This window comes from Colossoma macropomum, unplaced genomic scaffold (assembly GCF_904425465.1).
Source record: "Colossoma macropomum unplaced genomic scaffold, Colossoma_macropomum, whole genome shotgun sequence".
In the NCBI taxonomy this organism is placed as follows: Eukaryota; Metazoa; Chordata; class Actinopteri; order Characiformes; family Serrasalmidae; genus Colossoma; species Colossoma macropomum.
In genome coordinates, this window is record NW_023494784.1 from 27,643,051 (window position 1) to 27,657,791 (window position 14,741).

Sequence of the window (14,741 nt, forward strand, 5' to 3'; positions counted from 1 at the left end):
TTATGCCACAAGCCCCTTTTTCCCTGCTCTCTTTTGCGCTCTTTCTCTTTGCCTGTGTTGCCATTACTTACACCCTGTGCCCTGGTCGCTCTGGGCCTCCCTCTCTATTTCACACCCAGTGTCACTCATTTGCCACCAACAGTAACAAGCACCCTACCCTGCCTTTCTACTGGAGAGACAGGCCTTAACTAGCCATTTCCCTCTGAGAGAGAAGAGAAGAGAAGAGAAGAGAAGAGAAGAGAAGAGAAGAGGGTATAAACATGTTTGTTTAGAGTAGCTCTCGGGTTCTGTTAGCTTCTCTTGCTCTGCTTCAGTTGTTCTGTAAGCAGCAAGCTGTGTGTGCGCGCGTGTGTGTGTGTTGTGTGTGTGATTCATGAGCCTGACAGATGCCGGGTGCAGCTGGCTCTGTCCTTGATCATCCCAGCAGTCCGGACAGCGCTGTCATTCACCATTGCCCAAATTATCTCTGTATTGACTGCACAACCCTCTGTGACAGCAACGTAATGGCTAATTACCCAGGATGCTTTGGGTACTTTTAAACCCCAGAGTCTCCGCTTTTTCTCCGTCACCAACACTGATACTGAAGGAGAAAAAGAAAGTGTAGGAGACATTACACATAGTGAGACACAGAGACAGAAAGAGAGACCCAATCATGCCTCTCATCCGATGAACACGAGAGCAAGCCCAGACAAAAGGAGGAAGAGAGAGAGAGACGGGGGGGGAACACAGCTCACATCATCCCTTTTCCGGCACATTATGCTGTGATTTCTGAGCAGCAGTATCGCTCTCTCTGGTCTCTGAGGGGTTTGGTGGCCTGTCGACTCCTGCGGATCTCAGAAAAAAAAGAAAAGAAAGAAAAAAAACCTCACACATAAATTACCATTTTCTATTTGTCTGTCATCTATCCAGTAAGTGTGCAGTGTGCTCTGGGCTTGGCTATGATGTCTGGGGACTAGACTGTGGGACTACATGGCCTCTCAGACAAGCAATTATCAGCATCACTCTGTGCTCGTTGAAACATCCTAAATACCATCATCAATTTTCTACTGGATTCCAGACAATTTTTAAATCTAACGTACTCTACAGCAATCTTCACCCTACCAAAGAACACCCTCTCACACAGAAATGCTGTACTAACACAAATGTACACAGAAAGATGAAGTTTTAACGTTTCAAATGTTTAAAGGGCCCAAATCCCAAAAAGATTTTTCATGTCAATTTCACAAGCTCTCTTTTATTATTTAGAATCAAACAGGCTATTTTTGTTACGGTGCCTTTAAGATGATATACGTATATTAGCTATGTTCTGATTGGCTGCCCTGTATTGCCGATCCAGGCTTCAGAAAAAAAGCAGAAAACATATGTTTATTTAAAAAAAACACAGGAGCCTCAACAACTAAAACAGTTATTACTGTTAATATTAATATTTAGTAATAATCTTAAACTACCATTCTTTTGGGAGTTTTTCGAAGAAATCTACACGGTTGTTTTTCCACAACTTCAAAGTTCAGTCTTAGAAGCTGGTTGCATTTTCTGCAACCCCTATTACAAATTTACACTCATCAGTACACATTTCAAATATCCAGTTTCTGCGTTCTTGTTAAATTTTTCTTCTTTCCATCTATTTCATTTTTTTCAGTAAGGGCTTTTTTACAGCTACAAATCATTTTAGATCCACAAAAACTCAGTTTTTTTTATTTTTTTTTTTTACTTTATCCTTCCTTATGTAAGCTGATTATCTTGTATCTCATCTTCTCAGAAGTATCTGTTTTGGCCATCTTAGGAGCACATGAGAAAGTAATTTAGGCAGCTAAGGCGAGTTTGGGTAGCTGCTTGTGTGAATGTTAGTGTTTCTTTGAAGAGGAACATGATGCCAGTCGTAAGTTTTAGTACTGTAAGGATGGAAGAGTTAAAGTGGTAGTAGGATGCACAAAAGTGAAGACTAAACATTAAATACTGATATATTTAATATTGCAGTTTGTGTTGGAGGCTTTTGTATAATTTTCTGTTAAATATGTGCTTCCCGCTTTTTACTGGCACTAAAAAAAATTTTTTGACTGAAAATTACATGAAAAAATGAAAATGTGTTCTTTGACCTTTGCACAGTACTAAACGTGAATATGTTGGTTTTTGTGACATCACAAAAACAATGAATTCAAATTGAGCTTAATTTCCATATAAAATTCATTTGATCTGGGGCGTGAATTGTATGTTTTAAAACTTTAACACATACTACTTCAAATTCTTTTATTTCCAAAAAAATGAGAAAGGCTTTCATTTCATTTCATGATGTAGGCCCTTTAATGGTGACTAGAGGTGCAAAAGTAATTATGTTCATACATCTTTTAATTCAATTTTAATTCGTTTCATGTATATCCCGTTTTTGTCCTCCATGTAACAGCTTTCCAAAAAGATTCAGACAACCGTTTTGCATGAAACTGGGAGGCCTCATAGCTTGTACAACACTACCATGGTAGAACAGCATTAAACCTCTAGTTGAGAGAAAGAGAGAAAGAGAGAGAGAGTGCAGAGTGAGAACACAGGAGGAAACACCAACAGGAGGAGGAAGGAAAGTGGGATAGAGAGTCAGAGTTGGAGCAAGAGAGAAGAAAGAAAGAGAAAGAGAATAAAAAAGGGCCAAGGAAGGTGAGGGAATAGAGGGTACTAAATCCCACTCTGACTGTTAGGGAAGATGATGAGGTCCCGGGAGGATGGACAGAGTACAGAGAGAGAAAGGGAGATAGGAAAGGAGAAAGAGAGAGAGAGAGCTAGGGAGCAGCTTCTCCAAATAAAAGAATACATTCATTTGCCACATCCTGTCCTGGCCCACAATCACTGTCACTCCACTCTTAATTACAGAGATAAAGCCAAAGCTTCCTTCTATCCTCTTCACCACACACACACACACACACACACACACACACACACACATACATACACACAGGGTCTGTACTTCACCCCTTACTGTGACCCACTAGATAAGTGACCAGCAGGGTGTTGTGACAAAGTATTCTTTGCTCAATAACATTGCATGAATCAATCTGAAAACTTGCGGTAGGCAGATTCATTTAAAAAAAAAAGTTAAACAGCAAAAACAGGTAAACCTGCCACAAAAAGTCAGGTTAACTGACAGACAATATTTCCAACACTGATATAACGTGACCTGTGTCCACACATTAGTGAACACTGTACAGAGCTGTAGAGTAATTGCTATAATACGACATGCAGACACTATGTGTGTTTGTAAGTGAGTCTAAACCTTGGCGTAATGAACCTGCTGTCTTATGATCTTTTACACAAAACTAACTAGATTGCTTGGGGGAAGTATGGTGCTAGGAGGGTCAGTTCGTGGCCATCACTGTTTGCATAAGGCCATGTTTATGTAAACATGTCCACTTTGTCTCAACAGTACAGTAATAGTAACAGGCTCAACTCAGTCAATGAGATACAGTGTGATTGTATGATCAGTATCTTAACAGCAAGTATATTTTCTATTAACGTGTTCCCCTAATAAAAGCTTCCCTCAGTACATCTCAGAAGATAATATAAAGCTTTCTTTACACCTTCTGTTCACACAGGAAGAGCTGATTAGCGCCTGTTGTTACGAATAGGCTGTTTCCTCTGATACCTGTGTTTCAGAAGTCTGTAAAATCTGGGTTAGAGACGAGTGTTTGTGAACTCTTTAGCAAGCTACTGGTCTCCTGCTGCTCAATCCTATTAGTGAAAAGTCTGTGTGTGCGTGCGTGTGCGTAGGGGGCTGAACTCTGTCCACTGGGACGCTTGTCTCTGTTGAGGCCTGTCAGGGAACCAGCTAGTTGGATGTGTCATGATTGCACTAATTACTGAGAGTCAGTGAAAGCTTTGACAAGGACGACCACAACATGCACACACACATACACACACACACACAGAGAACCACACAAGCCTTTGTCATTTTGTGCACTGTTGGCACTTCCACCACTAATATCAAACAATATAACATACTGACCAAAAAAAGTATTGATTAAATATTAATACAACAACAGCATTGTCACATATGCACATATCCATCAGAAAACCACAATATCTGTTTTTTCTTTTACAACCCACAGCCTTAATTCATGGGTGATTCCATGATGCAGGTGCCATTTGTGTTTCACTGATATTACATTTACAAATGTGTATGTACAATTGAAACATTTTAATCATACAAACAATGATTCACAACAATACATGTGCATATTTTAGATAGAACATATTTAAAACATTTAAAAATCATATTAATTTTGCATTAAGATGAGAATTTAAAGCTGCACTATGTAAGCGTTGGGGATTTGGAGACCTCTCTGGTAGAAATGTGTAATTGCATGTAAACTGTGGAAGATCATTTTGTAACGCTAGTTGTACTTCGAACCTCCACGAGCAGATGAATCTGATAATTGTGAGCGCAAGAGTATTCAAAGAGAATGCAGTCAAAACTTTGTGAAGGACATGTCTTCCGAGGACATACGTGAATTATCTACTATTCTTATCACATCTTCATCAGCAAAATGTTGACTTTGCATTTGACGTCTAAACATTGAGCCGGACCTTCTTTTTAAGCCTACACTGTGACGTTAATATGCAAAGACATGTGATGTGGTACGAAGAGGTCCCGTGAAATCCGACCCAACACCTCTGACTTTTAAGTTATTATTTCAGGCTTCACAGGGTGACCTGAAGCAGCGAACACACACCATATTTCAGTGTTTTTTTTTTTCATTTTTCTCCTGCTTCAGTAACACTAATTTTTCAATTTTAATAAAAATGTTACATAGTGCAGCTTCACTTGAAACATCCTTTTTCATAAGTCATCTATTACAGGTTATGAAAAATGTACATTTAGTTGTGTCTCACAGCATTTAATCAACAGTGTTACCTGAAGACATTCACCCCTATGACAAATCTGGAACATTCCACAAGCCACATTTTAAATCATCTGAATTTCTTGAAGATCACTGGAAGTAAACAAACAAGTCCTCTCTTTCTTTTTTCTTTATTTTCAATGATACTGTGATATCGATTAGTGAGGTCAGACTGGATTATAAATAGAATGTAAATTATTCATTAAAAACTACAATTTTAAGTAAATCATCAGAATGTCCTTAATGTCCTTGTGCCACAAGCACGGATGCTAGTTACCCACATTTTGTGCATTTGCTAACTGTAAACTAAAACTCAACCCTGTAACTTTCAATCCTGTTACTCATTTAAGCCACTGCCAGCAAAGAAGCCTTGTAAAAAATGAAATATGTTCCTGAGAAGGCTTAATACTTTTTTTGGATGGTTAAATGCATGTTTTCTTAGATTCAATGTGGAAAACCCATAAAAAAGGAGGTTAGAAAGGTTAGAAAGGCTAAAAGACAACTCTATTGGAGAATCACTGTTGTACATCCTTTTATGCAGTTTTGATTTTTTAACCACTTACTCTCTTCCAAATGTGGTTCTTCTGCTAGTTTGCAAAGGAAGTAAACCAACAGGCAAAGAGCAACTGTGAGAATCCCTAACACTCTTAACCCTGTTAGCATAACACAGAGGGGGACGCTTAACTCTCTGTGTGCCACCAGTGAACTGTTAATAATCTCATTACACACCACTTAAAGAGAGCGCGACTGTTACCAGCCAGTTAGCATCGGTAGCGTCTCGCACTTTACGAATGGGAGCCAGACCGTTAGGCTAACGTTAGGCTGCATCTCCATATGTTTTGTTAAAGGGAGTGAGAAAAAAACTGAATGCGGGGAAAAAATGGCGCAGTCAGTGTTAAATGAGATGAGAAGTGACAGTTTACATCTCCGCCTACAATTAACACATTGGTGTTCCTTTTTTTTGGTCCCTTTAGCACTAGGTCGACCTCTCTCTCTTTCTCTCTCTCTCTGTCTCTCCCTCCCTCCCTTCCCATTCTCTCTCTCCCTCTCTCTGGCTGTGATAATGCCTGTTGTCAGCTGTGTTTAGCAGGCCAGATCTGGGCGAGCGGTGGGCTGGTGCAGGCGTTTGACAGATTGAAGGTTCAGCGATAGGGCTATCATGACAGATGGAAGCTGGCATCAATGTTCAGAGAGCGCCAATCACAGGGGACCTGCCCCCCTCATTCGTCAGGCCGCTGTTCTGAACCACCCCCTCCTCACACACACACACACGCTCCCCACACTCTCGTCCTCCCATCAGAGGTGTGTGTGTGTATGTGTGTGTGTGTGTGTGTGTGTGTGTGTGTAAAAGAGAGATGGCATTGTTAAGCAGTGCATCTGTGAGACTGACTTTCTTTTGATGGAGGCATAAGGCGGGGAGAGGGGGATGGGGAGATGGGGAGAGAGAGACAGGGGGAGAGAGAGAGAGAGAGAGAGAGAGAGAGAGACAGAGAGAGAGAGAGAGAGAGAAGGCCCAAAGCACAGGCCGGTCACTGCTGCAATGCCAATCTCTGATATGATAGGAGCCCCACTCCTGGGAATAGCCACAAAACTTTCAAACATTCCGAACAGAGGGAAGACCCAGAGGGGAGAAAAAAGAGAGATGATAGACAGATTTTTCCCTCCCTTTTCAAGTATGCTGGTGATTTTTCATTAACTCTATGCTAATCATCAGCCCCTGAGCACCGCACACTCCACCGCAGACAGCTCTACATACACCTTAACGCAGGAATGGACACAGCATGCAAGTTCAACATCAAATGTTGTGCTTTCTCTTTAATGAGTAGGCTCTCTCTGTCTTAGTGATAAAGCAACGTCAGCTCTTAACTGAATCCTAACCTGACCTACTTAATGGTGGCTATTATGGGCTGAAATCAATTACAAAGAAAACACTGGGGTTTCAAACCCTCCTCCAAACTTAGTCTAAAGTATGATTAGCTTTAATGAGATAAAGCTGAGAGTGTGTCTGTGTGTGAGAGGGAGCTTGTTAGAGCTCTTCTACTTTAATTACTTTGGCTAATATAGATTATGTCCATATGCAGAATTGTTCTAATGCAGGCAGACTCCACCAGGGCCTGTGCAATGGGGAAATGCATTAAGACAGCTCAGCCTCTGCCTCTGCTCCAGCGTAGATGTTAACGATGGCTATGATGACAGTGCAAACCAATTTCAGTCAATACACATATCCAATCTGCAAGCAGAAAATCATATAAACGCATCAGGTTTACACCATAATTGTTGGAAAACTAATCACTGAAATCAAAATACTGTACACGAAACATGGAAGAAAATGATGCTCATATGCATAAAAAGAGGGACAATGTTGGAGAATGATTATGCAATATGAAAAAAGGCAATGCTAATTTTAGCTTAGGTCCCCCTCAACATGCTTACATCCATGACAAAAACACTCCCACATAATGATAATGAAAAGTCAGCATGCACTCATGATTTAAATGAAAAGTAAGGATGCACAATGAAAATGGCATCATATTGGCAAAAATATCACACATATGTTCAGATGTGATCGATATTTCAGACTGATATTTGATGACATTTATTGTACTGTAGTTATAGAAACACGTTATATTTCTCTGTGATATTTCTCTACATTTCATTAATATTTATGCACTGCATCTGTATCTGCATCAGCAGATATTTACAATTGTGTGCAACATTTTGGGCATCCCTTGTCAAATTACATGCTTTGTAGATTTTCTAAGTGAAAATAAATACACATCCTCTAGAGAGAACATTTGCTGAATTTTACATATTGGGAGAAAATTAAACAATGTGGTCTGTACAAAGTACAAAAGACACATTTTATGTTTTATTTTTTCCCAATATGATAAACTCAGCAAACTAACAGAAACTGTGTGCTGAAATTGGCAGAAAAATGCCATATTTAAGTTTGATTCCTTAAGAAGATGTTTTAACTTATTTTCAAGTAGAAAACAAACAAAATAAAAAAATGTAATTTGAATGGGGGTATTCAAACTTTTGCATGAAAAACACTGGATATCTGCATTGGTCCACAATTCTTACATCAATGTATCCCTAAAATAAAAGATGAAATGGTAATATACACAGGTATTCAACAGCCCTATGCAAAGCCTAGCCTTAACTATTTGTATTTCATATAAAGCTATTCATGGATTGATGCAAATTTGCTGCTGAAACTATACGTTTGTAATTTGAGTTAGATCTATTCAGGACCAGTCACATTTCATATTTAACATTCAGGGTGGGAACACATTCAAAGACAGCTTTCAGGTACACACAGGTAACTTTCTGACATGGAGAAGTGTTGATGTATGTATAAGTTGTTTGCTCCCTAACATGAGCCCTTTGAGGTGGGATTTCATCTGAGTGTGTGTGCGTGCGTGAGTGTGCTCAAAGGAACACATTGTGGATGCAGGGTGGTGGTGTTGGGGCCTCAGGCCGTCCTGTCTCAGGCTTGGCTAGTTAGCGGCCCATCTGACCACCCAGAGGACATCACACACACGCACTCACACACTCATGGAGGAGACCTTGACAGCACCAAGCTGCTGACACACACCATCTTCAGCCGGATGTGAGGAAGAAAAGCATAATAGTATAAGAGTTAGTTTAAAGTCTGAATTGACTTTTGCTCACTGAGAGACTTGAGTGTCCATGAAGTGGGTATTTTCTATACAGTCAGAGGTAGGAGGTGTAGTCTAAACCTGTACTTGAGCAAAAGTATTGTTTTCATTAAAATACTGACTCAAGTGAAACTGCAGTACCTGCTGTAGAAAAGCAGCTGAACATCTTAGCACGTCCAGCATCTATCAGCAAAGGAAACAATGAAGTTGGCTAGGTGCTATTATTCTCTTTTTGGAATACTTTTGGTCTAAAATAAAACGATAAACCTCAAAAGTCACAAAGCAGAACAGATACTGTCACCACATATCATAATAACATGACATGCCAAAAAAATTGTAACTAGAGTTAATGAGTAAAATGTAACCTAGTAAAAAATATGCCTTTCCTCACAAATATATATCATTTGAAAATACACAGAAAAGTACAAATCCATCAAAGTTTAAATTTTTTAATACTATCCTTTAAATCATTAGCCCGTCCTACAGAACTAGAAGTATATTTTCCATTATATTTCCTCACCAGCAGTTCATTAGGACACATCTCTGTGATAAGACTGGGGACATCACTTGGACACAGAGGGGAAGAGTTCATGGTGGAGTTTCTCTATGCGAAACGGTTATCCGTTTCAAATTAAAGCAGTGTCTGAGGCAGGCTTTTCAATGAGTTATCTGAGCTACTGCAGTGCTCTCGCCTTTTGGGCAGAAAAACCCAACAGGAGGAGAGCGGAGTGAGAAGCAGTCGACATTTCCAGTTCACAAAAGTCCTTCTTTCTCCCCTGAGAGTCTGTCTCATCCCTATGATGGCCAATAATAGCCCATTGTAGTCAAATGCTCCTTCTCCTGCGCGTGACAGAATGGGGACGCCTTATTTACAGAGGAAAAGACAAAGCTAACGCACTGGACCCACTCCCCATGCGGAAATACTGCTGACAGAGAGAGAGAGAGAGAGGGAGAAACTTTTCCAGCAAAATCATAGCTTTCCCCTTCAAGGCCATGTTACACTTACTTATATTTATAGTTGCGTTTAGGAACACAGCGGCCTGTGACAGTGTGGTGCTGCCCTGCCTTTACAAACCTACTCCTCGCTTGTTCTACTTCTGCGCCTGCCTGGCACCAGCTCAACCCTGCACACCCAATCAATAATTCTGTTCCGCTTTTATACCTCTCTTTATTTAAAACGTGTGGTCTTCTCTGATATAAACAGGCAGATGAAAAAACTGTAAAAAATTTTTTTAAAAGACTAGCAAAGAAGATCTGGAATGCAGCTAGAGTGTGAATGCAGACTGCATCTGGACCAGCTAATTCTGTACAACGCCCAGAGAATGCTCCACTGGCTAGCTGTTTTTTATTAGCCCCATTAAATCATTGTAGTTAAGGATGCACCAATATGGGAATTGTGAATTGCCAATATCTGACATTTTACGTGTACATACCTGCTGATACTGATGCATAAACATTTCTAAAACATACAAACTGGGTCTACATTCACCTGGATTTGCATTTCAAAGAAATGTAATATTTTATTCCACACCAACTCATCTAGGGCCTATCCAGTTACGTCATCTAATTCCATGAAAGAAATGTAAGCACTTCAGTTTAATTTATGCAAACTGTAAAGCAGTGCTGTAATTACTTCTTTATTTGTGACTTAGGATACAAAAGAGAATTATAAAGGTTCTGTTGGAACTGTTCACAGTTTTACTGTTCATTTTTATTGTGGATTTTAGTCAAATATGTCATGTTTAAAAATGATTAAACTATGAGAGTGATAGCACATATATAATTCATGATGCCAATGAGACATAACTGTTCTTATTCAAGGGAAAGCTTTAAGGAAATGGAATTGTTCCATTTTGAGACAATACAGGTTCAAAAAGGCCTACAAAACGGATTTTTAGTGGAAGTCATTTTGAACTCATGGTACAGTTTCAAACACTGCATGCAGAAATTAATAATTCATAGGTTTAATATAAATGTAGGATTGCCACATAAACTCAACATTTTATAAAAATCTAACATAAAAACAACATTCTCCAAAGCAGTGGCGAACCATGGCTCTTAGTGCTAGGTCTTCAGTTCGGACCATAAATGTAAAACTCTACGACAATGCTAATCTTTGTTATGGCCGCTATAGGATTTTATTATTATGATAGCACTAAACAACTGCTGTTGCGCATTAACATTTTTTGTCCATTCTAAATTAAATACAGACATTTGAAGCTTGTAAAATACTCTCCATGTTTTATTTAAAACTTATAATGGACATATTAGCATATATTTTACCCTGTATGTAGTAGTTTACGGTAAGTCTTTCTCAGGCCTAGAGTAATGTTCCTTCTAACCAAATTGGTCCCATCATTATAAATCAAACAACATTTAATAATTGTTTGGGGACTGAAGAGAAACACTGATCCAGTTTTGAAAGCTGATTTTTGCCATTCTTCCGCATCTTCAACTGTGCAACTGTACAGGGCCTTTTTTGTCGTATTTTGAGCTTCGTAATGCGCCACGTTTTCAATGGAAGACAGGTCTGGACTACAGACAGTACGGTCTAGCACCTGGACTGTCTGATTGCACAGCCATGCTGTCTTACCGTTGCCTTGTTGAAATCAACATAGACGTCCCTGAAAAAGTCGCCATCTAGAAGGCTGCGTATGTTGCTCCAAAATATGTTCAGCAATAATGGCGCCTTCACAGATATGCAAGATGCCCACTAATACCCCCTCATAACAAGACAGACCCTGGCTTTTGAACTTTATGCTAGTAACAATCTGGATGGTCCTCTTCTTTTGTTTTCGACATCCATTATTTCCATGAACAATCTGAAAGGTTCACTTGTCTGAACACAATACACATTTTCACTGTGGATCAATCTATTTCAGGCAAGCTCAAGTCCAGAGACTTGGACGTTACTGACATATGACTTCCGGTGTGCATAGTACAGTCTTATCGGTGATGGACAGGGTTTAATGACAATGTTTTTCAAAGTACTGAAAATGTGGTGATATCCCTCAAGAAACATGTCAGTTTTTAATGCAATGCCATCTGAGGGGTCAAAGTACATGGGCATTTAGCTGTAGTTTGGATTGCCTTTTGATGATATTATGCATTGAAGGGAGTGAAATACCTAAAATTCTTGCAACTGCTCATTGAGGAATGTTATTTTTGTATGTTTACAAAAACAATGAAATTGACAGGACTAAACATTGCATATCTTGTCTTTGTACTATTGTCATTCAAATACAGGTCAAAATATATTTATAAATAACTGCTTTCTATTTATTGCCATTTCTCATACTATCCCAACTTTTTTGGAATTGGGTTTGTAATGTTAGTGGTTAATCTAACGCATTAGGCCTTAAGTCCGCTTCTGAACATCACTTAGCTTTAATGTACCTAGATTCCACGAAGAAAAAAATTCGGATTCAACAATTTTCCATTGGCCGTTTCAAGAATTTAATCCTTTGCTTCCCATCAAAACAGTGAGACAAGAGAGGTGCTGCAATAGCTGAAAAGTTTAAACACAAGCATTCAATCATACTGAATAAAAATAAACTAAACGTTAGAAACATGTATTTAGAAAGCCCTGAAGGTTCCCCAATCCTAACTTCAAACTAAATGATGAAGTATGATTCTTTGAGTTGCATTTACATTCAGTAAATATTTCAGCTTTAGTGCAGTAGCCCAGCACCACCTAAATGTTTCGCTCTTCCAGAAAACAATAAATTCATCATCAAATATTTGGTTTGAAATATCATTTAAATATAAACCTCCGTTAAACTCTCTCATTCAGTGCACACATCAACTCTGTAGTTAAAACCTCTTTTTTCCATTTCCGTAACATTGCAAAAATTCGATTGTCACTCTCTCAGTCTACTGCAGAAACCCTTATTCATGCATTCATTTCTAGTCGCCTGGACTATTGTAACTCTCTACTTGCTGGTATTAACTCCTCCCATTTATGCAAACTCCAGATGGTACAGAACTCTGCTGCTCGCCTTCTCACCCGCACCCGTGCACATCAGCATATTACACCCATCCTGCAACATCTCCACTGGATTCCTGTAAAATACCGCATACAATTCAAAATTCTTCTCCTCTCACACAAAGCTCTGCATAACCTTGCTCCTTCTTACCTCTCTGATCTACTTATTCCCTACAAACCAACTCACATTCTCAGGTCTTCCTCTGCTGGTTTACTCACTGTCCCACCTTCCAAACTTCATGGGTACGGTGATCGTGCTTTCTCAAGACTGGCTCCCCGACTCTGAAACTCTCTTCCCTCACATATTCAACAGGCCAACTCTGTCTCCACTTTTAAATCTAAACTTAAAATTTATCTCTTTTCTATTGCTTATAACTGTTCTCAATCCTAAACCAGCTCTTTGCCAAGTCCTGCTATGTTTTGCTTGTGATGTTATGACTGTGCTTCATGTTCTCATGTCTGTCTTTACTGTTCTGTATTTCAAAAACCTGTAAGCGTCTTTGAGTTCTTGAAAAGCACTGTATAAGTATAATGTATTATTATTATTATTATTAAACAGTTTTAAACAATTATGTGCTGATATGACTATATATTTTTTTTGTTGTAAGCAATTATCTGCTGATACTGATATAACCTTCTAACACTTCTGCACTTCTTTCATAATAGCAATCAATGCTTCACTCTGTTAATTATCTAATTAAATGTCTAACAAAGTCCGCTTAGTATGTTTTCACTCTCAGTGTAGTGAAAAGTTGGATTCAAAGGTGCAGTGAGTGTAAAATGTAATTATAGCCGGCATGTCCAACAGAGCAGCTCTGATAGTGCTGTGTTGCAGCTAAATCGCATCTAAAGGCATTTAGAGATGAATCTGTCAGAATATAGTCACACAGCATTAGAGCGGCCAGTGGTGTACTCTCTCTCTCTTTCTTTCATTATCTTACTCTCTTCTGCTTCATTACAGCCTCCATGCATATTAATGAGGGGAAATGGAACATAAGACAGGCAGACATGCACCCACACAGACGCACACACATACACAAACACATACATTTTCCTAAGACATCATACACAGGATACACGTAAACATGACAAAACACAACAGCAAATGCAAACATACACAATTCACTCCCAGACATGCAACACAAACAATGCAAGACACACATAGAGTTGGCTGGGACCGGGGCTTATGGGAAATAAGTCATGGTGTAAATTGCTCTGGTGGTCACTTTGATGGCGCCACACAGTTTTCTCCTCTACCCACAATCCCACTGGTTCCTCACTTTAGAGAGCCTTTCATTAACCTACCCCCCTCCTCACCCCCACCACACAAACACAGACATGCTATAATGGCTAATTATGGAGCATGTGAGCGTATTGAACTGCCTCATCCCCTGACATTGCTGTCACAGGGGGAGAGGTCACTACTGCACTGAGAGTAAAGGATGAAAAGGACTAAAGGAAAGGGGCTTAACACTCCCTCTTTGTCTCTTTCTTTCTGGTGATTTTATTCTGGCACCAAAGCCTACCTTAAAGTAGACTACAAACAAGTACGAGCACAGCCACCATGCTACCATCACAGAGAAACAACTGGCATTTTCAGTCAGTCGACTACAAACAAGTACGAGCGCAGCCACCATATTACCATCACAGAGAAACAACTGGCATTTCAGTCAGCAAAAAGAAGTTCAACAATGAATCAAAACTATTTAGAAACGTGTGAATAACACCAGGCTGGTAACATCAGCAGTGCTCCACAGAAGCTTCACTGGTGCCATAACACAACTCAAACAAGCCTTCACCAAAGAGCTCCAGGTAGATGCGATTATGAGATGGGAAGAGAATCAAAGGATGATGGAGAGAAGAAAGGACTGACGGAGGTATAAACCTCACTCACTCATTCGGTGTGTACGGTCAGGGGGAAGCGAGGGAACGAGAGGGAAAGATGAGAGAAGGTTCTTTGGCAGTTCATCAGGCTGTCAGGCTGGTGTGTGTGAGAAGAGAGGAACATCTCCGCTCAGGTAGACATGCTGTCAGCTCGAGCCGGCCTGTCTGCAGGGCTGGGCAAGTATTAACCTCTCTGAGAGAGACAGAGTATGAGAGAAAGAGCGAGAGACAAAGAGCGAACGGACACACGTTAAAACATGAAAGACATACACGGAGTGGATACACACGCCAAATTTAGCAGAACTTCTGAATGTCAGCTCTCAGAAA

At 39.7% G+C, this 14,741-nt stretch overlaps 1 long non-coding RNA gene across 1 annotated transcript in view; it reads right to left on the bottom strand.

Annotated features, from left to right (window-relative positions):
* Positions 1-14,501, bottom strand: part of LOC118805734 — a 34,397-nt gene extending 19,896 nt beyond the window's left edge. Inside the window, exon 1 of the long non-coding RNA XR_005007060.1 lies at positions 14,425-14,501. This is a non-coding gene — a long non-coding RNA (uncharacterized LOC118805734). The remainder of the gene's footprint in view (positions 1-14,424) is intronic.
* Positions 14,502-14,741: the final 240 nt, after the last annotated feature.